Below are 25,360 nucleotides of genomic sequence, written 5' to 3'. Positions count from 1 at the left end.
CCAAATCCCCATAGTGCCTAATCCAGCTGTCATCCTAATGCAGATCCCTTCCACCTCTACCTATTTAACTGTTATTGACCTCTGCTCCGCTTTCTTTTCTGTTCCTGTTCACCCTGACAGTCAGTACCTCTTTGCTTTCTCCTACAGGGGAGTGCAGTACACCTGGACCCGCCTCCCCCAAGGATTCATTGACAGTCCAAGTATTTTCTCCCAAGCCTTACATGACTGCTTACAATCCTTTCAACCAGAGAATGGATCGGTCCTGGTACAATATATTGATGACTTGTTGTTATTTTCTGATTCATTTGAGTCCTCGTTGGCAGACACTTAACAGCTTCTGTTTCATCTCTCCCAGACAAGGTTTCAAAGGATAAATTACAGTTGTGCTGGACAAGGGTTAAATACTTGGGACACTGCATGACACAAGGACTGAGACACCTTACCACAGACAGAATATGAGCCATACATGACACGGCACTGCCACAAACCCAGCAACAAATTTGTACATTCTTAGTAATGTGTGGATATTGCCGGAATTGGATTCCAGGATTCTCTATTTTAGCATTACCGCTGCAGGAAATGGTCTCATCAAACAAACCAGAATGGGCTTCTCACACTGAAGAATCTGAGATGGCATTTGAGAAAGTGACAGTGCTTGACAAAAGCACCTGCACCGGGAATGCCTGATTATGAGAAACCATTTGAACTATACAGTACAGAGAGTGCTGGGTGTGCGGCAGGCGTTTTGACACAAAGACATGGTGATGCTAGCAGACCAGTAGCCTACTACAGTGCACAATTGGACACTGTAGCACGGTCTCTCCCTACTTGCCTGAGAAGTGTAGCTGCAATAGCTGGTAAGTAAAAGTGAAGATGTAGTGCTAGGACATGACTTGTCAGTCCATACACCTCATGCAGTATGAGCCTTGCTAAATTCAGCACAAACCAGGCATGTCTCATCGCCAAGGTTTACGAAATGGGAGTTATCACTGATGGCACCTGTAAACATCACCATAAAAAGGTGCAACACACTAAATCCTGCAACTTATTTGCCTAGTGTGCCTTGTAATGCACAAAGGGTGGAGGATGAGAACACTGGTGAGGGTGGATTTAGTAGACACTGATACGCATGACGGTAAGAAATACTTAAACCAGACCTTCACTGCGAGACCTGAGATAAGTGACAACGCGTTAGTGGACGCAGACTTGACGTACTATACAGATGGCAGTTGTCACAGACAGATGGACTCAGGAGACCTGTGCACCGGATATGCAGTTGTAGATGACGAAGGTATCATAGAAGCTGAACCCCTTTGGCCACCCCACTCAGCACAAGTCGCTGAACTGGTGGCACTGACCAGGGCATGTGAGTTGGCAGAGGATAAGTCAGTTAATATATACACGGATTCTAGATATGCTTTCGGAGTGGTGCATGATTTCGGGGCCCTATGGCGCCTCAGAAATTTTATGACGGCTGCTGGCACACCAGTAGCGCATGCGTCACACATTAAAAAACTGCTGACAGCCATACAAAAACCGGACACAGTGGCTGTTATCAAATGTAAGGCTCACACTTGCAACCAAGACCCAGTCTCACTTGGTACCATAACAGCCGAGCAGATGAAGCTGCTAAACAAGCAGCAAGTGCCAACATACAAACATATACACTACTGATGACCTTCCATACCATAGACACACAGAAATTAATCGAAATGCAAGATTTGTGTTCCCTACAGGAGAAGGCGGTCTGGAAGGTGAAGGGATATGGCCAAGAGTCCTCAGGACTCTGGAGAGATGGACAAGGTAAGCCAGTAGCCCCCAGAGCATATCTCCCAAGCTTGGCTGAGGTGGCACATGGTCTGACTCATCTGGGTAAGGAAGGTATGTGCAAATTGGTAAGAGCTTACTGGAGTGCACCAGGATTCTCTTCTCAGGCGAGCAAGAAAGCAATGTCATGTCTTACTTGGACTGACGTATTCTCAAACTGGGTAGAGACATTCCCTGCTGCTTCAAATACTGCTGTGTTTACCGCAAAGAAAATTGTACAAGAATTTGTGTGTAGATATGGTATCCCTAAGATTATTGAAAGTGACTGGGGTACCCATTTTACTGGTGAAGTCTTTCAGGTCATGTGTAAGCTTATGGGCATGAATAGTAAACTTCATACTCCCTACCGACCCCAAGCCAGTGCCAAGATGGAGAGAATGAACAGCACTATTAAGAACAAATTGAGCAAAGTGATGACTGAAACGGGATTATTGTGGCCTGAGGCACTGCCACTAGTATTGTATAGCATCAGGACCACTCCCAGATCCCCGCTTAACCTATCAACCTTCTAAATCCTTTTTTGGACGACAGCCACACATAATGATAGATCCCCAGGATGATTTGAAGTGTAACAGTGAAGTGACAATACAATACTTTGTCAGGATGAGCCAGCAGTTTGGAAATCAGCAAAGAAGCCTGAAGCTAGCGATTCCTGACCTACCAAACACTAACTGTCATGATTTTGAACCAGGGGACTATGGGCCTGATTCAGACCCACTCGCGAGCGGCTGTCCACTCGCAAGTGGGTCGATGTTATGCACTGAGCATGCGCACGACGGAGGGAGCTCCGTCGTGCGCATGCGCCAGACGCGACGAGCGAAGGAAAGTCCTTCGCTCGTTGTGTCCGATCAAAGGGGGCGTGCTGTCAATGTTGATTGACAGCACGCCCCCTTTGGTGGGCGTGCCGGGGGCGTGCCTCCCTGACGGGGGCGTTCCCACGGGAACGCCTCCCGTCAGAAGCCGGCCCACTGACATCACTAGTGATGTCAGTGGGAGTGATTTTGGCTCAGATAGAGCCAAAATCACTCCGGAGCTTGCGGTTGAAAACCTCAACCGCAGGCTCCGGCTCGCAATTTCGATGGTCGCGATGGTCTCGACCATCGCGGCCATCAAAAAGCACGCTCGTATAGCCTGTGGGTGGTGACCCACAGCTATACGAGCGTCCAGGAGGATGCTCCATGAAAATGGAGCCCGGCCCTCATTCAGAGCGTGCGCTCTGCTCAGAGCATACGGCTCTGAATGAGGGCCTATGTTATGATTCAAAATTTTCTATGCTCAGATTGCCTAATAGACAGGTGGGAAGGACCATACCAAGTTTTGTTGACCAGCACGACATCACTGAAAGTAGCTGAGAGAGAGACTTGGGTCCACTCCTCCCATTGCATGAAGGTCGCTAACCCAGAGAGAACTCATGAAGCAGAAAAAGGTGAATCCACACTAATATCACTTGAGAACCTTTAACAGGAGGACTGAAAGGTAGCCTGTTGAACTGTACCTGAGCATATCAGAGAGTTATTGGAGGACTGTTATTTCAAGATGGAGTATCTTCAATCAAGAATTGTTTTGTTCCTGTTTTCCCTTTGTACTTTTATTTTGATCAGGACATTTTGTTTTTGTGAGAGGCCCCTAGAAGTCGAGTATGGGTCCGTAGGTGGTTCTGATGGAGAGGATGAGAACTTGATAAAATCCCAGGATCGGTCTATCACCTTGATCAAAGTAAGTAAGTAAGAGGTCTGGTAGTCACGGAGTTCAGAGACAGTGTGATGGGCTATTGTCTTAGGAATACTGTATCTGTAAGTACTGCAAACCCATAATTGAGAATGAGTGTATCCAAAGGTGTAAGTCAAGTAGTAATGTCGAATTTGACAGACACCCTTTTAGTGATTACCACTCATTAGTGGGTAAGGTACTAAACCAAACAGAATGTTGGGTGTGCTCACAAGTACCTCAAGGATTGAGTAATTCGGGGTTAGTGCCATACCCATTAAAGTTAGCAGAGGTACTTGACTTAAATGGGGAAAGACTGGTGGACAAGAAATATAATATATCTAGACCCCTAGTCTTAAGCTCCACCAATACCATGTAGATAGATCCTTGGTATGTTTAAATCTCACCAATTTCATAAAACCAGGAAATTGGGAGGTGATCTGGAACAATCAGACAATGACCTATTCACACACAGCTGATAATGAGCCTATTGATTCTGAACTTGTACACAGAATTATTGCAAGTGGGAGATACTTCCGATATAGGTACATGTGTAGATACGACAGTAATGGTTGGCAGAGTATCACTAGGGTACTGTGCAAATATTATACAACCAGAAACGTGTACAAGTCAAATGGAGGAGATGGGGACAGGGTTCTTTGTCAGAATAATGTGTTCAATGATAATGATGCATTCTGGGCCTGATTCAGACCCGGACGCAAGTGGCCGTTCGCTCGTCCACCGTACGAGCGAAAAAATGTAAATTCAAGTGCTCGCTCGTATGTTCGCTCACAGCTAATCTTCCGCCCCACAGTCTCCCAACCCCTCCTCTAGTTAGTGAACGTTCGAAATAGCGACCGTCCGTCTCCTACTTGATTGCAGGTATAGCTCGCACAAGTCAAATCCGGAAGTGGCCCTGTCAGTTTTCGATTGCCTGCTATTTCATTCAGCAAACATACTTGAATCGATTAATAGCAATCACTATATTAATTAGCTTAATTGTTATTCACATGTTTGCAATCCTTTTTTTTTTTTCAATGTCAATAAACTTTATTATTGTTAGTGTGTCATTGCTTCTGCAGAATACGTACGGTTGGACCAAGGGGATGGTTTTTCAAAATTAAAAGTTTGTTTGAATGCTACTCTTGTTTTGCGTTTTCTTTCTAGCCCGATTTTTCATCTTTTTTATTAATATTTAAATTAGCTTACGCATGTCACTGCATCAAGCCTATCATAACTCACATTATATTTGTGAGGGTGTAGGTCACATGACTCATACAATAACCAATAGAATGCTTTTTGTTCATTTACAAAGTACATTAGCCAATCAAAATTTTTCTCAGACCTTTATTAAAACTGTTTTGTGTAAAAAAAATCATTGCCATCATGAGAGCCGTAGCTTTTTGTAGACGTGAGCTCCTGGTCCTCACTGATGTGATGGACCGGAGAATCACACACCAGCCGCACCCCATCACTAACCTCCGCAAGCGTCTGGCCTACGCGGAGGTGCGGCGCCGCCTGCGTACGATCGGCTACCGCAGGAATATCGGCCAACTGGAAAGGAGGTGGTCCGATCTGAGGCGCAGATCCCCACGCCTGTTGGCCAATTTGCATCAGCAATTAGAGGAAAGTAAGTGTTTTTTTTAATTATATTTAAAATGGAAGCATACCTGCGTGTGCATGTTTACTGTATAGCCCTTTTTCTTTATTTTGGACATACCTGCATGTGCATGTTTACTGTATAGCCCTGTTTCTTTATTTTGGACATACCTGCGTGTGCATGTTTACTGTATAGCCCTGTTTTTTTTTTTTTTTTGGGTGTGTGAATTGTTGAAACAAAAAATGAAATATGTAATAATCAAAATTTTTCAACATCATTTAGGGGCTGAGCGCAGACTACAACGTCGCCAACGTCAGCGATGACGGGCACGTCCCCTATCCCCCAATCCCATCCAAACCTCCTCTGCCCATTCTTCCCCAAATTCCCCCTCCAACCCAGACCTGGCCGACTGTGAGGCCCCTCCCTCTCTTCACATTCCTATCCCTCCCAATTCACACTCCCCTCAACCCCCCCTCTCTTTTCCTCACCCTCAACTTCATCCCAAATCACCCCTTCATCCCTGCTGCACTGGCCCACCTCTGATGAGGACGATTTTGGGGCTCCAGGACCAGGCACCATTAGGACCGGTATGTTTCGCTTTAAAACTATGGCTGTTTTTTCATTATTTTGATTTTGGTTGATGTTGTCCTTTTGCCTGTGCATTTCAAAATTGTAAAGTATTTCTAATGTTTTTGATATATATCTTTGTGAAACAATGTCTAGGATGTTTTCCCCTTACACATATGACACATGTCCAAACACTCATACTTGTGTCTTTCTTGTTTACGGTACTAACAAATGTTGTATTTTTGCGTAGTTGTAACTCTCTTTTATGTTATTTTTGCCATAGATTTTTTGGCTTTGTTTTTCGACAATCTTTTTGTTTGGCATTCCTTTTGTTTTGTAGTTTTTTATTGTCACCTTTTTTTGTACAGTATAATTTTTTAGTTGTTTTTTTCACATATAAATTAAGGTGCCATTTTAGTAATCCGCCCATTTTTTTTACCCACAGAGGACCAGAGGCGTAACACTGAAATTTATGCAGGCTTGCTGAATTTGAGGGGCCATATAGTTGCCATGCTTGTGGCCTTGGATCACATTTTGGCACGCCTGCACCACTAATTATTTTGTTTCACTCCAAAAATGTCTTAAAAAATTAAATTTATTTTGATTTATTTAAGTCTCATTCCTTGTGTGTCAATCTTAGATTGTTGAACCTTACATAAGTCTTCTATTTGTCCATGATTTTTTAAGAAATGTAAATGTGTTTGTCGAAAGCTCAAGTAAGTATGTAAGCTTGCACATTAAACACATAACAATACCAATAGGTTTGGAGAAGTAACCTCAAAATGTGATTTTTTTTTTTTGGTGTGGGTAATGTTAAATTTAAAGGTACCTGCTTAGGCCTACAATTGCAAACATACTGATTCACCATAATACCTTTAGTGTTTGTTTTTAGCAACAAAGCAGGGTACTAAACTTTTACAAATAAGAACTTACAGTGTTAGGCATTAAGCAACTTTGCATTTTTAGAAACAGGTTACACTTGGTTGTAATTTACGATGGAGATCGATGGTGAACGTAAAATAAAATTTTAATACACACAAATAATAAACACCAAGTGAATACACACAATAAATACAAAAATTCAAAACACACACACGTCAAAAACACACCAAAACCCCCAAAAAAACTAAATCAGGAACTGTTTGAAGAAGGAGCATGCCAACATGAATCCACAAATGAGGAGAAGAAATCATTGTTCCCGAAGTTATATCCAATGTGTCCACATAAAGTCATTTGTGTTGATCAGGTAGTAGGCATGGATTTTTATGGTCATTTTAGGGATTAAAAACAAAACAAAAAAAAATCAGTTAAAAGTGTACTTTAAAATATTACATGTCTACATTGTGGCATTTTTAAACATTATGAGGAAATAATTACTTAAAAAATCTGGCCACAACTTCATCGCGTATGGCCCCCCGCATACTGACCTCTGACCAACCTCGGGGGGGCCGTCCTCAGGCAAGGCATCCTCTGGCTGCATTGGGACACCACTCCTTATGGTGATGTTGTGAAATATCCCACACAGGACCACAATTTTCGAAACCATAGCCGGCAAATACATGAGGTCGGCACCAGGCAGGTAGTGGAGGCATCTGAATCAGCCTTTTAAAAGGCTGATACAGCGCTCCACCACTTGCCTGGTGGCTGTAAGTGTGGAATTATACTCACTTTGTGGCCCTGTTGTGGGAGCCAAATAAGGAGTGAGCAGCCAGGGCGTGCAAGGGTAACCACTGTCTCCTGTGAAAACAGATAAAAAAACATCAGGACCATTGTGTAATAAGCTTTGCATTGGTTTCAACAGAAGGTGTCAACTTACCCAGAAGCCACGCATCACCAGCTTGTAGGTTGTTTAATTTGTGCCAAATCCCTGATTGCCAGATGACGAAGGAATCATGTGCACTGCCGGGGAATTTGGCATTCAGGGACAGGATCTGGAGGGAGGCATCACATACCACCATTACATTCATCGAGTGAAAGTCTTTGAGATTCCTAAATATAGCCTCCTGCCTTGCTGGAGGCTGAAGTGGTATGTGAGCGCCATCCACAACCCCTATGATGTGTGGGAAGCCAGCTATTTGATAAAAATTAGCCTTCGCCACATTAAGGGAACCCATATCCAATGGCATTTTAATAAAATGATGGAGGTGTTTGAAAAGGGCCTCCATCACTGCCTTCAGGATCCTTGAAAAGGAGGATTGGGAAATTCCAGCGACTATTCCCACAGTGGTTTGAAAGGATCCTGAGGCACAAAAATGTAACACCGACATTAATTGCGTAAGTGGTGGTATTGCTGTAGGACTGTCAATTTGCCGTTCAAGATCACTCTCTATTAATGAGAGAGTGCCTATGATGAGTTGTGGCGGAAGACGGTAGCGCCTTAACACCTCATCATCTGGCATTCCAAAAAGGGTGACACATGTTCTATATATCTGGGGCCTTGCACGCCTACGAGGCCTACGCCTGGGACGCAGTTGAGGTTGGTCGGGTTCTGGAACCATGGCCAATATAATACGACCAACATCAACCTGAAATGTTAAGCAAGGTAGTTATAGGTTTAGTCCACACAGATAAAGAAAGAGTTGTCTTTTTAGATGCACAGTTAATATTAAAATGTAACTTTTATTAGTATTTTAAAATATACATATTTTTACAGTCTGAGAAATATTAAAAGAAAAAAGAGTGTGATCAAAGAATTAGAAATAGTGCATTAAAATAATTATTATGGCTAATACAAGTCTGTATATCTATTTTCCATGAAAAATTTATATATATATATATATAATAGTGGTTTATATTGTTATTTATATATGTATATGTCAATTATTAATTAAATCCACTTATTTCTTCCTATCAGAGTTGTTATTTATTCCACAGTCAGATTGTATCAGTGTGTAATCAAAATTACATAGACAGTTGGTAAACCTTAGATTTCTAGTTATACTGGATACATTTGTAATTCTTGAGCTTTTTGACATAAAGAGGCAGATTGAACACAAACTATGTTACAAATAGGACTATACTCCAGGGAGTCAGACAACTCTCCTCTTTTCCATCACTATGTGTACTGCATTGGTTATTCAATCACATCCACTCATATGTTCCATTTAGAAGTGCACAGAATCCATATATTGGTTGTATAAAATCAATATCTCAGGTAAATTAAATATATTTAAATTTAAATTAATGGTTTTGTTGTTCTCTATGTATTGGGCTTATCGGTTATATTATTCTGACGTGAAAAGACTACTAATAGTGGCAGATGCAGCAATTTTATATAGAGTCCATATTATTCAATCATATTCAACTGAAGGATATGGCTTTTATTTAGTCAGTATACATGCTATACTGCCTCTTCAGTGTTGCTATTATAATCAGCTTTTGTTAATCTGGACAGTGATACTATTAATTCATTGTTATTTAGTGCTACAATTGTGTTAACCATATGTTAGTTTGTACATAATCTAAAGCTTATAAGCTATCTCTCCTGTTGTATTTCCCACTGTTACACAGTCAGAATTGTATAGACAAAATCTTACAGACCAATCGTTATACGACCAGTGGGAACTTGTTAAGTGATTGTGAGAAATAAATGTCTCATACATTGAGTTTATACCACGCTGTTATTATACCATGCGGTGCTGTGCTTGTACCAAACACTGACACGCTCTTTCAAGTTTATCACTCACTTATTATTATAAATAAATAGTGCTGATGGATTCTCATGGGTCAGTTGTTAGGTGATTGTGAGTATCCCATGCACTATGTTATATCACGCTGGTACAGCTATGTAAAACTCAGAGACTCCGTCTAAGGAGAGATTTATTCCTGCTGCTGTGTAGCACTGTGCTTGTGCTACAGCTGACAGCACCAGCTTCACTGTATCAAATTGCTCTCTTATCTGTCCAACACTAACATACTGCCACTATAAAGTGTTTAGGAAGTCATTTTCATGTATACAGACAATGTACAGCTGGTAAAGCCAACGTACGTTTCACATGAGACTGCTTTTTCAAGGCAAAAATGTGCATGGGACACTCACAATCACCTAACAACTGACCCATGAGAATCCATCAGCACTATTTATTTATAATAATAAGTGAGTGATAAACTTGAAAGAGAGTGTCAGTGTTTGGTACAAGCACAGCACCGCATTGTATAATAACAGCGTGGTATAAACTCAATGTAGGAGACATTTATTTCTCACAATCACTTAACAAGTTCCCACTGGTCGTATAACGATTGGTCTGTAAGATTTTGTCTATACAATTCTGACTGTGTAACAGTGGGAAATACAACAGGAGAGATAGCTTATAAGCTTTAGATTATGTACAAACTAACATATGGTTAACACAATTGTAGCACTAAATAACAATGAATTTATAGTATCACTGTCCAGATTAACAAAAGCTGATTATAATAGCAACACTGAAGAGGCAGTATAGCATGTATACTGACTAAATAAAAGCCATATCCTTCAGTTGAATATGATTGAATAATATGGACTCTATATAAAATTGCTGCATCTGCCACTATTAGTAGTCTTTTCACGTCAGAATAATATAACCGATAAGCCCAATACATAGAGAACAACAAAACCATTAATTTAAATTTAAATATATTTAATTTACCTGAGATATTGATTTTATACAACCAATATATGGATTCTGTGCACTTCTAAATGGAACATATGAGTGGATGTGATTGAATAACCAATGCAGTACACATAGTGATGGAAAAGAGGAGAGTTGTCTGACTCCCTGGAGTATAGTCCTATTTGTAACATAGTTTGTGTTCAATCTGCCTCTTTATGTCAAAAAGCACAAGAATTACAAATGTATCCAGTATAACTAGAAATCTAAGGTCTACCAACTGTCTATGTAATTTTGATTACACACTGATACAATCTGACTGTGGAATAAATAACAACTCTGATAGGAAGAAATAAGTGGATTTAATTAATAATTGACATATACATATATAAATAACAATATAAACCACTATTATATATATATATATATATATATATATATAAAAATTTCATGGAAAATAGATATACAGACTTGTATTAGCCATAATAATTATTTTAATGCACTATTTCTAATTCTTTGATCACACTCTTTTTTCTTTTAATATTTCTCAGACTGTAAAAATATGTATATTTTAAAATACTAATAAAAGTTACATTTTAATATTAACTGTGCATCTAAAAAGACAACTCTTTCTTTATCTGTGTAGACTTTGCTATAACTGTTGTCAATGATAGCACCCCCTACTAAGAATAAATGAAAATAGTCTATATGTAACACTAGGGGTTCATAGGAATAATTTCTATCTACGATTGACCTGTGCGGAATATATTTCTTCTATCCTTTTATAGTTATAGGTTTAGACAAATGTGTTAAGAAAAATATACATACCTTTTCCAAGAAAACCAAAGATGCTTACAGGCATAGGACGTGTCATGGGTAAATCAACCGACATTTCAAAATAAGAAATTTTTACAGATATTAATTTCAAAAACTAGGATTTTTTAAAAAAATTCGTATTCTAAAAAATAGAGAAGGGAGCACACATTAGTTTTCAAAATAGTATACTACATTTAGTGGGAAAGACATGATTTTACACAGAGAAATTGAAAAAACATTAGTTTGCTAAATAGTACGCTAGTTTTACAGTTGAGTAAGGATACATTAGTTCGCTAAATAGTACGCTACTTTTACAGTTAAATAAGGATACATTAGTTCGCTAAATAGTACGCTACTTTTACAGTTAAATAAGGATACATTAGTTCGCTAAATAGTACGCTACTTTTTCAGTTGAATAAGGATACATTAGTTCGCTAAATAGTATGCTACTTTTACAGTTAAATAAGGATACATTAGTTCGCTAAATAGTACGCTACATTTAGTGGTAAGACATGTTTGTTCAAAGAAAAAAAACAACATTACTTAGCGAAACATATGCTAAGACCAACACATCGAATTTGTAAAATCATGAAACCAAAAACACTTACCAAAAACAGACAAATATCCCAAAGTTCAAAAACTTCACTCGGTCACTACCAAAATAACTGTAAAAGAAAAAAAAAATTAGAAACAAATGTAAACTATTTACTATTATTTTTTACGGTGGATTTTTTAAATACTTACTCAAAAATGCAAATCCAAAAAGCCGAAAAAGATAAAAAAATGCGAACGGAAAATAACGAAGAAAAAAAGCCAAAAGATCAAAATAAACCAGTCCTCCTTCTCCAAACCAATCACCAACAATCAACTCCAACGCTAAACCTCCAACAATCAAAACATGCCACCTCGACTCGAGTCACACCAAGCCATAAACAGGCTTTATTTTCCCGCTCAAATTAAGGACGGACAATAGGAGCACACAAGGAATGATGCGGCCGAATAATGCTGATGCATGTATAAAAACATCACTGAAGGCCAAAATCGGTGTGCTACATTGACCAAAAAAAAATGAGTACAGAGCAGCAAAGTACTAGCCAACAGGCACCATGTAAGTTTTTTTTTTATTTTATGGGAAAATGCGTTTAACATTACATTTTAAAACATTTTAATAAAAAACATTTTTAACATTTTAAAAAAAAGGTGTGGAGGATGCCATGGAAGAGGCTGCTGGCCCTAGTAGGCAAACTAGGGCCAAAAAAAAAAGGCAGCCACAATTCACAAGGAAGGAGATGGAGGTTTTGGTGCAAATGTGCAATGACAACCTGGCACAGGCACCAAGGAATATGGGTGCAACCCAGAGATGGAAACTGTGGGACGACATAGCCAGTGGTGTCCATGGTGTGGGTGAGTTTGAACGTTCAACCCGGGAAGTCAAACGCCGGTGCGTAAAAACTACATTTTAGTAAAAAGTGTTTACAGGTCAAAATACTGCAGGAAAAATGCCAACTTTTAAACCAACAGATGGAGCGACTTCAAATATCGGCTTAAACAAAAACTGGCTGATAAGGCTAGGCATGCAGGGGTGGCAGGTGGGGGTCCCACCCCTGTGTCACTTGAGCTCACAGATTTGGAGGAGCTGGCCCAGGGGTGTGTGCAGGATGAGGAGGTGTTTGGCGTGTCGAACATGGATATCGACATGCCAGACTTTGCGGCTCCTCATGTTGCCCCAGGTAAATGTTGTAAGGTTTCCAACTCAGAAATGTATTTTTGACAATATCTAGATTATAATTTTACTCTTTTCTCTTTTTTCTCACAGAGACACAGGCGGATGAGTCTGCTCCAGAGGTGAGCTTTGGCCGCAGAATTTCTTCTGGCTCTGCAGGGGAGGAAGCAGTAGATCCAGCTGGGGACCCTGTGGAAGACAGTCCAGGGCATTCCCCCTCACAGGCAGTGGCCCTCCTCACTGATCTCAATGGTAAAACGGATCAGCAGACCGAGATTCTGCAGAGGATGGACGCCAATCTGCTACAAGTGGCAGACGCCCTGGAGCAAAGTGCTGCGGCCAACGTGACCATTGCTAAGGCCCTTGCGGAAAATACTGGGGCCAATGTGCGAATAGCAAATGCCCTGGAGCAGCTCGTTCGCCAACACATGTTGGAGCTGGCCTCCCTTCCTGCTGGAACATCAGGACCCTCCACCTCTGGCACAACAACAGCCATCCCTCCAAATGTGCCTAGCCCTATGCCTAGTCCAGAGGCCACAACATCTGCCTCTGGCCAGGCCAGCTGAAGGACTTCCCGTACCCATTCAGGCTCCCTCCAACCCCCGGCCAAATGGCCTAAAAGGCGATGACAGCACTGGCTAATTTCCCCACAATCCATCTCTGTGTTTGCCCCATATTCCTGCATGGCAAGAACCTCCCTCTCCTTTCTTGTGAATTGTTTTTATTTGTTTTATTTGTGTTCAAATGCCACTTATTTTGTTGGTGTGTGGGCAAAATAATTTCTAGATTTTGGCCCATGAAAAAAAATATGTTTACTTTAAAAAAAAACTTGAAACAAAAAAACCCAAAATATTAATAAACTTTGGAAACAAAATGGCAAAATTCTATTGTTGATTTATTCACAAACTGGTTAAAAGGTAATCCCTCTAACAAACTTACAAACAGTACAACGGAAATAGAAACATTTCATATTTTGCCTAAAAACAAGGGTTAAAATCAATTTATGAGTTTTAATTAACAATTATCAAAAAACAAAAGGACGATTGGTTTCTTGGTCATAAAATAAAATTTAAAAAACCAAACATGCGTACAATATTGTTTGCCTACAAATTAAACACTTACAAATATGTAAAAAGCACTCAAAAAACCCAAACATTTGTTAGCTAATTGATTGTATGCCCCAGAAATTAGCAGCTGAGTAGTTCACCTGCGTTCGGTTTTTAGCTACTAAAAAAGGTCTATTTGCTAAACACCTTACAAGCTGTTTAGCTATTAAAAGTTAATTGTTTTTGTTGCCTCACTTGATTAATCGCAACACCATCGATGAATCCGGGGAAGTACGAGGAGACCATCGTCATTGCGGTAGACTATACCAGACCCAAAGCTGAGTGAGCAGTCTTAATGGAAAATGGACCACACAGTGACGTGTACAAAATAGCGTCCACATTGGACGTTTGCACAAGATAATACATGTACGCCCAAAAAACGCCTTGCCACGCCTGCGTTTTCTCATCTCCACCCCCGTTACCATCCATAAATGGAACATTCTGTCAATCAAATGACATAGGTCACTTCCTGTTCGCTGTGTATACGAGCGATCGAGAAATTACCGCAATGATCCGGCCGCACATGCGCAATGAGATCCGGACGCATGCGTGGTTTAAAACAATCGAATGCGTACGAGCGAACGGCTGATAGCGTCCGGCTCTGAATGAGGTCCTCTGTTCCTTATGTTCTCCTAGATGATGTGTATTTCATATGTGGAAGGAAAGCGTACAAGTGGCTCTCTCCGAACTCTGAAGGTTTATACTATCTCAGAAGGGTATTAACAGAAATCATAATCCTTACACATGATAAAATGATAGACATTCACCACAACTCCCCTCCTCCTTATACCCATACTCATTATGAACACATTTATAATAGACACTTCATAGACAGAGGAGACCCCTTAGCATCAAATTTGATACAGGAATCCACCGGAATTCAATTCCTCATCGCCTTAGATATCACCCGTACGGCCAGAGGAGTTATAAATTATAGGTACATCCAAACATTGGCAAATTTGATTTATAATATCACTGAGATGTATGTTGGCATTCGGTATGAATAGCCGGCTGCCGCATGACCGGCAGTTCGACTCCCAGCTGCGGCAGCCGACAAAACAGCAGAACCCGGCAGCAGAAGCCAACAGCGCTGGAAATCCTGATCATCCCTAAGGTAAGTACTTACTAACCTAACCAACCCCCCTAACCCGCCTTAGGGGTGCCTAATCCTAACCTCCCCCCAAGTGTCTAACCCTAACCTCCCCCCTCTAAGTGCCTAACTCTAACCCCCCCTTCCCCGCTGCCTAACCCTAAGTCCCCCCCGGGGGTTCCTAACCCTAACCTTCCCTGGGGGGTGCCTAACCCTTAGTCCCCCCTGGGTGCCCTAAACCTAACCCTCCCACCCCGCGGCTGTCTCCTGGCACCGGGAAAATTACAGGTGTCTAGATTTTAGATGCCGTCATTTATCCCTAGGCGGGATAGAGGATTCGGGAAGCCGGCGGTCGGGATTGCGGCCGCCGGCTTCCTAAACGTATCCCGTATGATGACACCTTCAGGTTTACTGTTAGGGAATTGCAAGCCTACAAGAAAGAGCTTGTGCAACACAGGATGGTTTTGAATTATGTCACGGCTGTAACGGGTGACTACTGTGTAACCTTAGCAACTCAGTATGGAGTAAAATGTTGCACTTACATCACTAATAGTACAAATGATCCGAAGGAGGTGATTGAGCAGAAAATGGACAAAATACTGCAGCTGAAGTGGGAATTTAGGAGTAAGCACAACCTCACTTTAGCTGTCGTGGGCAAGGAATTAACTGGATGGGTCACTTGGTTGAACCCATTCAAGTGGTTAGGAGAGTGGGCCCAAGAAATGGTGATGAATTTAGGGAAACTTTTACTCTGTACCCAATGTCACGATCAGGGCTGACAAGCTGCCGAGATCATGGTCCTTACCGCTCTGGGCTCTCTGGCGTGGCATCTCTGGCGGGGGTGCAGGGTCCTGGAGAGCAGCGCTGGGTACTGTGAGCCTCCGCAGACTAAGGGCTTCCATCTGGAGGCAGGTGAGAGGGGATGAGACCAACAGCACTTCCGCACGGTGACCACTGGGCGTGGCCATCTTGGATTTGGGTCACATGTTGATTTGGGCCAATCAGGTAACAGCCTGGGCTAGGGAGGCTAGCAGCCAATCCTGCACTACCTGAAGGTATTAAAGGGCTGTCAAGAGGCTCCTTAGTTGCCAGTGCAACGTCTATCACAGCGTATGCTGTGAGCTAGTTCTCTGTGCTTCCTTGCTCCTTAAAGTGCCATCGCTCCATTGTGTTCCTGCAGTTTCACCTCTCAGCCTTGGTGCGGTTCTGCTCCTGTTACTACCTGTCTCCTGACACCATCTACCCGCTATTTGCCCAGCCTACCCTGGTTCTCTGAGTACAGTCAGCGTCTCCCAGCTTTGTCTCACCCCTTCGTGTGTACCATTCCTTCATGAGTCATACCCCCCTAAGACCAGCTGCTTTTAAGTACCAGCAAATGAACCCTCACTCGCCATCCGACTCCACTCTGGGTCCAGGCGCACGCCAAACCATGACACCCAAGGTGTCATCATACTTATCAGCCTGATATACAAATGTGTTCCAATTATGACTCGGCGAAAGAGGGCAACCAGAAATACAAATTTAATGAGTCTGAGGAGGGGCAGTATTGAAAATGTGGCAGATTTGGTGTATAATCCTGAAATCGAAAACACAATCAAGTGATAGAAATGTGAAGAGGTTTAGTCAATGTTTAAATATATGTATAGTAAATGTTACTTCAGACATCATAGAAAATGTAGTCCTAATTTCCCCAGGCATTCTTTATAGGTTAGATGAGTTCCCACGTCCTACCAATGATCCCCTGAGGACCCACTGATTGTGTATAAAGTTTGTCTTACCCATACCCCTGTAATTCCCAACTCAAATTTAATAGCCGATGTCTGACTTGCAATATAGATATGTATACATATACCTACTTTATCAATTAGTGTTTGAAAATATTTAATATGTTCTTCTGTGTGATAGCTAATGGAGGCTATCAAAGTCAGATATATAGTAAATACAAAAATAATGCCTTATGGCCCAAATCTTATGCAATGGCTGGCATGGTCTCACAGATTCCAAATGCAATAGATAATTAGAGGTTAGCCAGTAACCTCCAGGGAGATGTAAATCATATTTGCTGGCCCAGGTTGAATAGGTCTGCTCAAACAAGCATGGTGTCATAAAATGTAGACTTTCTATGCACCAACATTTCCCTGTATTTGATGTACAAACAAGCATGTGATGCCTGAGGTCTCTTGGCACCAATATATATATATACAGTCAGGTGCATAAATATTGGGACATTGCCAGAATTTTCATATTTTGGCCTCTATTTACCACCACAATGGCTTTGAAATGAAACAAACAAGATGTGCTTTAACTGCAGACTTTCAGATTTAATTTGAGGGTAATTACATCTAAATCAGGTGAACAGTGTAGGAATTACAACGGTTTCTATATGTGCCTCCAACTTTTTAAGGGGCCAAAAGTAATGGGACTATCAACTCAAAAGCTATTTCATGGACAGTTGTGGGCTATTCCCTCATTATTTCATTATCAATTAAGCAGGTAAAATGTCTGGAGTTGATTCTAGGTGCAACATTTGCATTTGGAATCAGTTGCTGTCGACTCTCAATATGAGATCCAAAGAGCTGTCACTATCAGTGAAGCAAGCCATCATTAGGCTGAAAAATCAAAACAAACCCATCAGAGAGATAGCAAAAACATTAGGTGTGGCCAAATGAACTGTTTGGAACATTCTTAAAAAGAAAGAATGCACCGGAGAGCTCAGCAACACCAAAAGACCCGGAAGACCACGGAAAACAACTGTGGTGGATGACAGAAGAATTACATATTTCCCTGGTGAAGAAAACCCCCTTCACAACAGTTGGCCAAATCAAGAGCACTCTCCAGGAGGTAGGTGTATATGTGTCAAAGTCAACAATCAAGAGAAGACTTCACAAGAGTGAATATAGTGGGTTCACCACAAGATGTAAACCATTTGTGAGCCACAAAAACAGGAAGACCAGATTAGAGTTTGCCAAACAACATCTAAGAAATCCATTACAGTTCTGGAACAACATCCTATGGACAGATGAGACAAAGATCAACTTGTACCAGAGTGATGGGAAGAGAAGAGTATGGAGAAGGAAAGGAACTGCTCATGATCCAAAACATACCACCTCATCAGTGAAGCATGGTGGTGGTAGTGTCATGGCGTGGGCATGTATGGCTGCCAATTGAACTGTTTCCCTTATATTTATTGATGATGTGACTGCTGACAAACGCAGCAGAATGAATTCTGAAGTGTTCAGGCAATATTATATGCTCATATTCAATCAAATGCTTCAGAACTCATTGGATGGCGCTTCACAGTGCAGATGGACAATGACCCGAAGCATACTGCAAAAGCAACCAAACTGTTTTTTAAGGCTAAAAAGTGGAATGTTATGCAATGGCCAAGTCAATTCCCTGACCTGAATCCGATTGAGCATGCATTTTACTTGATGAAGAGAAAACTGAAGGGAAAATACCCCAAGAACAATCAGGAACTGAAGAAATTTGCAGTAGAGGCCTGGCATATGAAACCCAGTGTCTGGTGATGTCTGTGCGTTCCAGACTTCAGGCTGTAATTGCCTGAAAAGGATTTGCAACAAAGTATTAAAAAGTTAAAGTTAGATTTAGGATTGTTTAGTTTGTCCCATTATTTTTGGCCCCTTAAAAAGTGGGAGGCACATATAGAAACCATTGTAATTCCTACACCGTTCACCTGATTTGGATGTAATTACCCTCAAATTAAATCTGAAAGTCTGCAGTTAAAGCACATCTTGTTTGTTTCATTTCAAAGCCATTGTGGTGGTGAATAAAGGCCAAAATATGAAAATTCTGTCAATGTCCCAATATTTATGCACCTGACTGTATATAACTGCTTATGTGAACCTCACTGGACAATGGATGAACTGGTTTAATGACCTCCCCGGGTCTGCTGCACTGAGATTTGATCTTAATTATACGTATCGCCTACACACACCTGTGTACACAAGTGCTCAGCCCATTGTTTTAGGACATAAGCAGGAAAACTTGTTCAAACTGCCTCCCTAACAAACTAATATATTATTCCCTATTTGATACATGTGTACATACAAACACATATGAACTTCTTGCTACAAAATATATATATACTTGGTGAAAACCACTTTCAATCATTATGGTATATTAATTTAAACAATTTCCCTTTTAATCCTAGTGTTATTCTAGTATTTAGTTTTGCAGTTAATTGCTAGCTGCAGTAACAGACAAACAGAGTGATTGAATAAGATCGTCATGGGTTAAACTTCGAGTCTGGGGGCTGGCTTGGGTAACACCATGTGACTTAGTTGCCCTATAGGATAGGTATGTGTGTTTTAACTAGGTGTGTGTGTGAGCTGAGACTAAGCCTCTTTTGTTCCTGTCTTGGCAGAAGATAAGTGCTGTGCAAGATTGTGCTGTTTAATTGTTTTTCTTGCATTCTTCCTAACTGCTTTCTGTGTTTAGCTCTCTTTCCTGGACGGTGCCGGGTCCCCTCCCACTGCTGCCACCTCATCCGGCATTTTAGAATGCAGGGAAGGTCGTGGAGCGCGAGCGCGCTTGTCCGCCGTGGTGCTGGTGGCTTCTGAAGCTGCCGGCTCTATTACTGCTCCGGCTGCTGGCTCTAATAGGCGGGCGGGTCAGCGCACTTCTGTAGCTGTGCCTGCCCGCCCCCATGTCCTGGCTCGCGGCACTGCTGCAGACCGCAGATGCGTGCAAGCGCGTGCCCCAGCCCGGATACCGGCTGGGGCTTCTGTATTAAATGAGGAGGTGGCCGTGGGTTCGAGACCAGCCCGGTCTCAGGCCCCAGCTATGACCTCCAGGGCAAGTAGGGCCCGCAGCTACTGCTCAGCCCCCTGAACCTGCTCGGGGGGCGGGGCTTAGCCGCCATTTTAGTGATATAAATCAGAGCTTGCTGCAGGTGGGTTCTGGCAGCAGCTCTACAGGGAGGGATAGCCAGGCTCAGGGTGCCAGTCAGGGTGGTGGGCCACAGGCACAAGGGGCTAGTCTCAGTGTAGGGACCCCCAACATGAATACGATTTCAATGCCCATAAACTCTGGGGATCCTGCAGGTGTTTTAAATGTCATGTCCTCAATGGCCACGTTATTTGCCCCTTTTGTGGCTGCCTTATAACAACTACCTGCGGCCGGGTCTCCAGCTTGTGCATCCCCGGCACTTCTACGTCTCAATTACCATCACCCATGCCCGACCAATTTCTGTCAACAGTGCGCGCGTTTGGGTCCTTAATAGCGCAAGGTACCTCAGGAGCGGTCCCTTCCCTGGTTTTGGCCAATTTAGCTGTTCCTTCTTCTGCACCTTTGTCTGCATCGGGGGCTGTGGCACCAGATGCTGTGTTACCCTCTTTTTCAGATGGCGATGCCAGCAACAGTTCCGAGAATCCAGCTGTGGACGAGGAGGTGGCTTCGGCTGATTCTTTGGGTGACGAACAGCCAAGTGCATCAGGTGGGTCTACTTATCGAGAACGATGACAGTAGCAGCTGTTGTTCCTCTTCATCGCTAGTGTCTGATGCCAGCAGCTCTGCTAGGGCGCGCAAGCGGGGGTTTGCCTGGCGAGCTTACGATGAAGAGTTTAGTCGGAAGCAGGATGGCAGGCCTGTCATTGAGTTTGGTGGTAAAGACGTGGAGGTGTGGCTGGAAGTCGAAACTCCCCCTATTCGGCATCCACCAGGACCGGGTAATTTTTCCGCTCAGACTCAGAATAAAGGCAAATGTATTGCTTTTAACAATGCCACCTGTACTCAGGGGCAGCAGTGTCATTTTCATCACCTCTGCTTGCGTTGCAGCGGAGCCCACCCTGTGTCCAATTGTTCCCGACCAGCTGGACAGCAGTCTTCCAAGCCACCCGGGAATACCGGGGCTAAGTAAGACATCATCCCCATTGTGTTTGGATGCTATGGCCAAATGGTTGGGTTGGTACCCAAACCTTGAGGTCGCCTGTTTTTTGTATTCCGGTTTCACTTTTGGTTTTAAGTTGCCCATTAAGGATGAGATTAGACTTGGCCCCCCGAAGAATCTGCGGTCAGCGCATGCATTACCTGAAGTACTAAAGGCAAAGATTCAGAAGGAGGTGAGCCTAGGGCGTATGGCAGGCCCATTTGAACAGCCTCCGCTGGAGGATTTGATTCTTTCTCCAGTGGGAGTTGGCCCCAAGAAGTCTCCTGGTAAATTTAGGCTCATTCAGCATCTGTCATACCCAGCAGGGTCATCGGTAAATGATGCTATACCTCCGGAATTCTGTTCGGTGGGGTATCAGTCATTTTACGAGGCCTTGGAGATGGTTAGGTCGTTTGGCCCCGGTGCTCTCATGGCTAAGGTAGATGTGTAATCGGCTTTTTGTCTACTTCCCCTGCATCCTGACTCCTTCAGGTACATGGGGTTATGCATTGGCGGCAGATATTTTATAGACAAGTGCTTGCCTATGGGATGCTCTGTTTCCTGTGCCTTTTTTGAAAGATTTAGCACCTTTCTTCATTGGTGCGTGGAGACTTCTTGCGGGGGTCACAGGATAGCTCACTATCTTGATGATTTTCTGTGCGTGGGTCCTGCCAATTCAGACCATTGTGCGTTTCTTTTGTTCTTTGCAAGCTCTTTTTTTTCATTTCGGGGTTCCAGTTGCTGATGAGAAGACTGAGGGTCCTCTCGCTTGCCAATCTTTTTTTGTGTTGAGATTGACACTCTGGCAGGGGTTTGCAGGCTTCCTCAGGACAAGGTGGCGAAATTGCGCAACGTGATTGCTACATGTTTGGCTGCAAAGAGAATTTCTTTACGGCAAGCCCAGTCAATCTTAAGTCTGTTGAATTCTGCCTGTAGGGTTATCCCGATGGGCAGAATTTTCTGTCAAAAGCTGGAGCGGTCCACGGCTGGGGCGTCCAGGCCGCACCATATGATTCGCCTGTCCTCTGAAATCAAGAGGGATCTGTCCATTTGGGCATCTTTTCTTGTTAAATTTAATAGTGTGGTGATTTGGATGGCTCCAGCTGTCGACAGCTTTCAGCTGCAGCTTTTCACCGACGCAGCAGGTTCAGCTGGTTTTGGTTGCTACCTTGCCGGGTCCTGGTGTTCGGCTCCTTGGCCTGAGGAATGGGTGCGTTTGGGTCTCACACGGGACCTGTTGCTCCTCGAACTCTTTCCAATCATGGTTGCATTGGAGGTGTGGGGTGAGCGTTTGCGTGATCTCAGTATAGTGCTCAGGTGTGATAACCTTGGTGTTGTGCATGCGATTAATCAGCAGCGTGCTAATTCATTGCTAGTGTTGCGAGTTTTGGCGCAATTAGTCTTAACTTGCTTGCGATGCAATATTTCATTTAGGGCGCTGCATATTCCCGGGGCAGAGAATGAAATTGCAGATGTGTTATCTCAGTTTCAGTGGTCTAGGTTTCGATCATTGGCCCCTGGGGCTGATGCTACTGGTGTGCTTTGCCCTTCTTATGTTTGGCAGGTCATCAAGCCAGCATGGAGGGCTTAGCGTGCCAGTCTCTCGCTCCAGGTACCCTGAGAGTTTACCGCCAGGCTTGGAAAGAGTGGGAATAGTATTCCCGTCGCCACAGACATCTAGGTAGGAGCAGGCATCAGTTGATGCTTTCTTTTATTTGGCATCTCTATGTCTCTGGTAGATCCAGAGCTGTGGTTTCGCGTTATTTGGCCGGTATTTCATTTTTCTTTAAGTTAAAAAGCCTTCCAGACCTGACAAAGAGCTTTCTGATTCAGAGGGCCTTGAAAGGTTGGGCTCGTTTGGTTCCGGCTGCGCCCGAGAAGAGACGTCCCATTGATATTTCCCTCCTCCCATTACTCCTCGCGGTCATAACGGACGTGGCTGATTCGGTTTTTGAGGTTGATTTGTTCAAACTAGCTTTTTCTATGGCCTTTCATGGGGCTTTCCGGATTTTGGAGTTGGTGGCGGCCTCCAAGCGAACCGATTCTGCGCTCCTTCGGGCGGACATTCTGGTAGGGGAGAGGTCATTGCTTTGTAGGATTAGGCGCTCCAAGACTGATCAGCTTGGTAGAGGACATTGGATTTCGCTTATCCCTTCTGAGGACTTGCGTATTTGCCCCATTGCCCTAGCCAAGCGTTATCTTCAGGTCAGGCCTGCTACTGCGGGCTCTTGGCCTCTGCATGTAGATGGTTCGCCATTAACTAAATATCAGTTTGGTTGGGTTTTGAAGCGCTGTGTCTTTCGTGTTGGCCTCCCCCCCAGGATTTTGGTACGCACTCGTTTCGTATCGGGGCAGCAACTTCCGCTGCTTCAGCGGGATTTTCTGTATCCGAGATTAAGGCTTTAGGGCGTTGGAAATCCTCCAGTTATAAGCATTGCATTCGGCCCCTTCATTGATTGCATTGCGCATTCAATAATGTTATGTTTATTCGTTTGTCATGTTATTTGTTTGTTTACCTTCAAAGTGTGGTCTTGTGTGTCTTGTATGTCCTGCCTACCCGACTTGGGGATTAGCTACTTGCCGCTGTGGCAGCGGAAGTCTGGAGGCATTTGACCTTTTCTTGTTGCGTGAACTGACGGACCTAATTCGGCTGATTGACATCACTAATTACAATTAGTACGTCCCTCAGCAGGTTTTTCGCTTTTTCCTCCAGCCGAGTTATCCGTGTTTCCCTGCTTTACCCCTCCTCCCCCCTCCCCTCCTCCCCACCCCCTTCTACCCTCATGTGTCTTTATGTTTGCTTCGAATTGGCACTGAAGCTTGTCTAAATTTCAGCCTGGCAGCTGGTTATACAATTTTTTTCTTTTTGGCAGATCCTCCTCTACTTAATTATAATTGCAAATTAATTTAATTTTGCATTCTTTTTCTCCCCCTTCAGGTGTTAAAATTGACCCTCTCAAAATATGGATTGTTGGCCACTCCTATATTTTCTGGGCTGCTAAGTACATGAATGCTTGTGGTGCTCCTTCCTTCCCTTGCTCTGATTGTGTGTGGTGGATTGGTGTGAGAGGGATGCTCTGGTAAGGCCTTGTGTCCTAAACTTTTAGAATCTGCAAGGACATTTTGGGACTCCCGAGGTTTTACTGATTCACTTAGGTGGAAATGATCTTGGTAAGACGACTGGGTTGGAATTGAGGAGATCCATGCCTGATGTTGTTGCTAGGATTGCCTCAGCATGGCCTTCTTGCAAGAATGTTTGGCTGTGTATTATGCCTCGGCTGGTCTGGCATGGTGTACAGAATGGTAGGGCGATTGATGAAGCCAGAAAGAAGGTGAATGCTGCAGTCGCAAAGCAGGTGTTGGCCTCTGGTGGTGATGTTGTTGTGCCTGAGAGGATACGTTTCCGGCATGCATATCTGTATAGGAGAGATGGTGTTCATTTGACTTATGAGGGGGTTTCGATTTTTGTTGAGGATCTGTTCCAGGTTATTTCTTCAGTGTTTTAGTTAAGGTATGGTGGCGGTGCGTTGGTTCTGTAACCAGACCTTCGCGTTGGTGGGAAAGAATGGCAGGTCGTCGCTTAGGGTGCAAATAGCTTTCAGTTTGTAGTTTATAGTATTTGGGTGCGCTCACCCTCTTTGACTCGTTTAGTCGCTGGATCACCCTGCCGGGGATAGCGTCATCACCCTTCCGGGTGGGTAGTCATGATAGAGGGTTGAGTGGATACCTTTTGTTGACCGTTGTTTTAAGTTACCGGTTGCACTGCACCTTAGGTGGTGTCCGATTGGTATGCATGTCTGTGTGCTGCATGGCTGGAGTAAGCTGTATGTTGCCGTTCTTTCTTTGCCACCATATCTCCAATCAATTTAGATTAATTTAATAATTAGATAATTTTAATAAATTACCAACTAATTATTCTGCCAAATCTCATGTCTCCAAGTCTTTATTTCATATAATTTATTAAGAAGGTGTTTTATCACATGGTGTTACACAAGGCACCCCTCTGACGATTGAAAGTTTAGATAAACAAACTGATTGAATAAGATCGTTGTTGGTTAAAGTACGAGTCTGGGGGCTGGCTTGGGTAACACCATGTGACTTAGTTGCCCTATTGGATAGGTATGTGTGTTTTAACTAGGTGTGTGAGCTGAGACTAAGCCTCTTTTGTTCCTGTCTTCCCACCCTCCCTCCCTATGTGGATTCAGTGGGATTGTCTGAGTTGGTTATTCTGCCAAATCTCATGTCTCCGAATCTTTATTTCATATAATTTATTAAGAAGGTGTTTTATCGCATGGTGTTACACAAGGCACCCCTCTGACGATTTAATGTTTAATGCTCCCCCTTGTGGCCGTGAGAGATTGGTTTGATTACACATTAATCTTCTTTGAGACATTTCTCCAAACCAAACTTAATTTTATCTTACCCTTTAGTAATTTCAGTATATATGG

At 43.0% G+C, this 25,360-nt stretch overlaps 2 pseudogenes; both read left to right on the top strand.

The window, feature by feature from the left end:
• The first annotated feature begins 1,086 nt into the window (after positions 1-1,086).
• Positions 1,087-16,627, top strand: LOC148523895 (uncharacterized; annotated as a pseudogene).
• Positions 16,628-20,387: 3,760 nt separating this feature from the next.
• Positions 20,388-23,368, top strand: LOC148523894 (uncharacterized; annotated as a pseudogene).
• The last annotated feature ends 1,992 nt before the right edge of the window (positions 23,369-25,360 follow it).

Source organism: Taudactylus pleione, unplaced genomic scaffold (assembly GCF_031769625.1).
Source record: "Taudactylus pleione unplaced genomic scaffold, aTauple2 ptg000125l, whole genome shotgun sequence".
Lineage (NCBI taxonomy): Eukaryota > Metazoa > Chordata > Amphibia > Anura > Myobatrachidae > Taudactylus > Taudactylus pleione.
The sequence above is the reverse complement of the archived record's forward strand: the minus strand, read 5'-3'. Positions and strand labels throughout refer to the sequence as shown.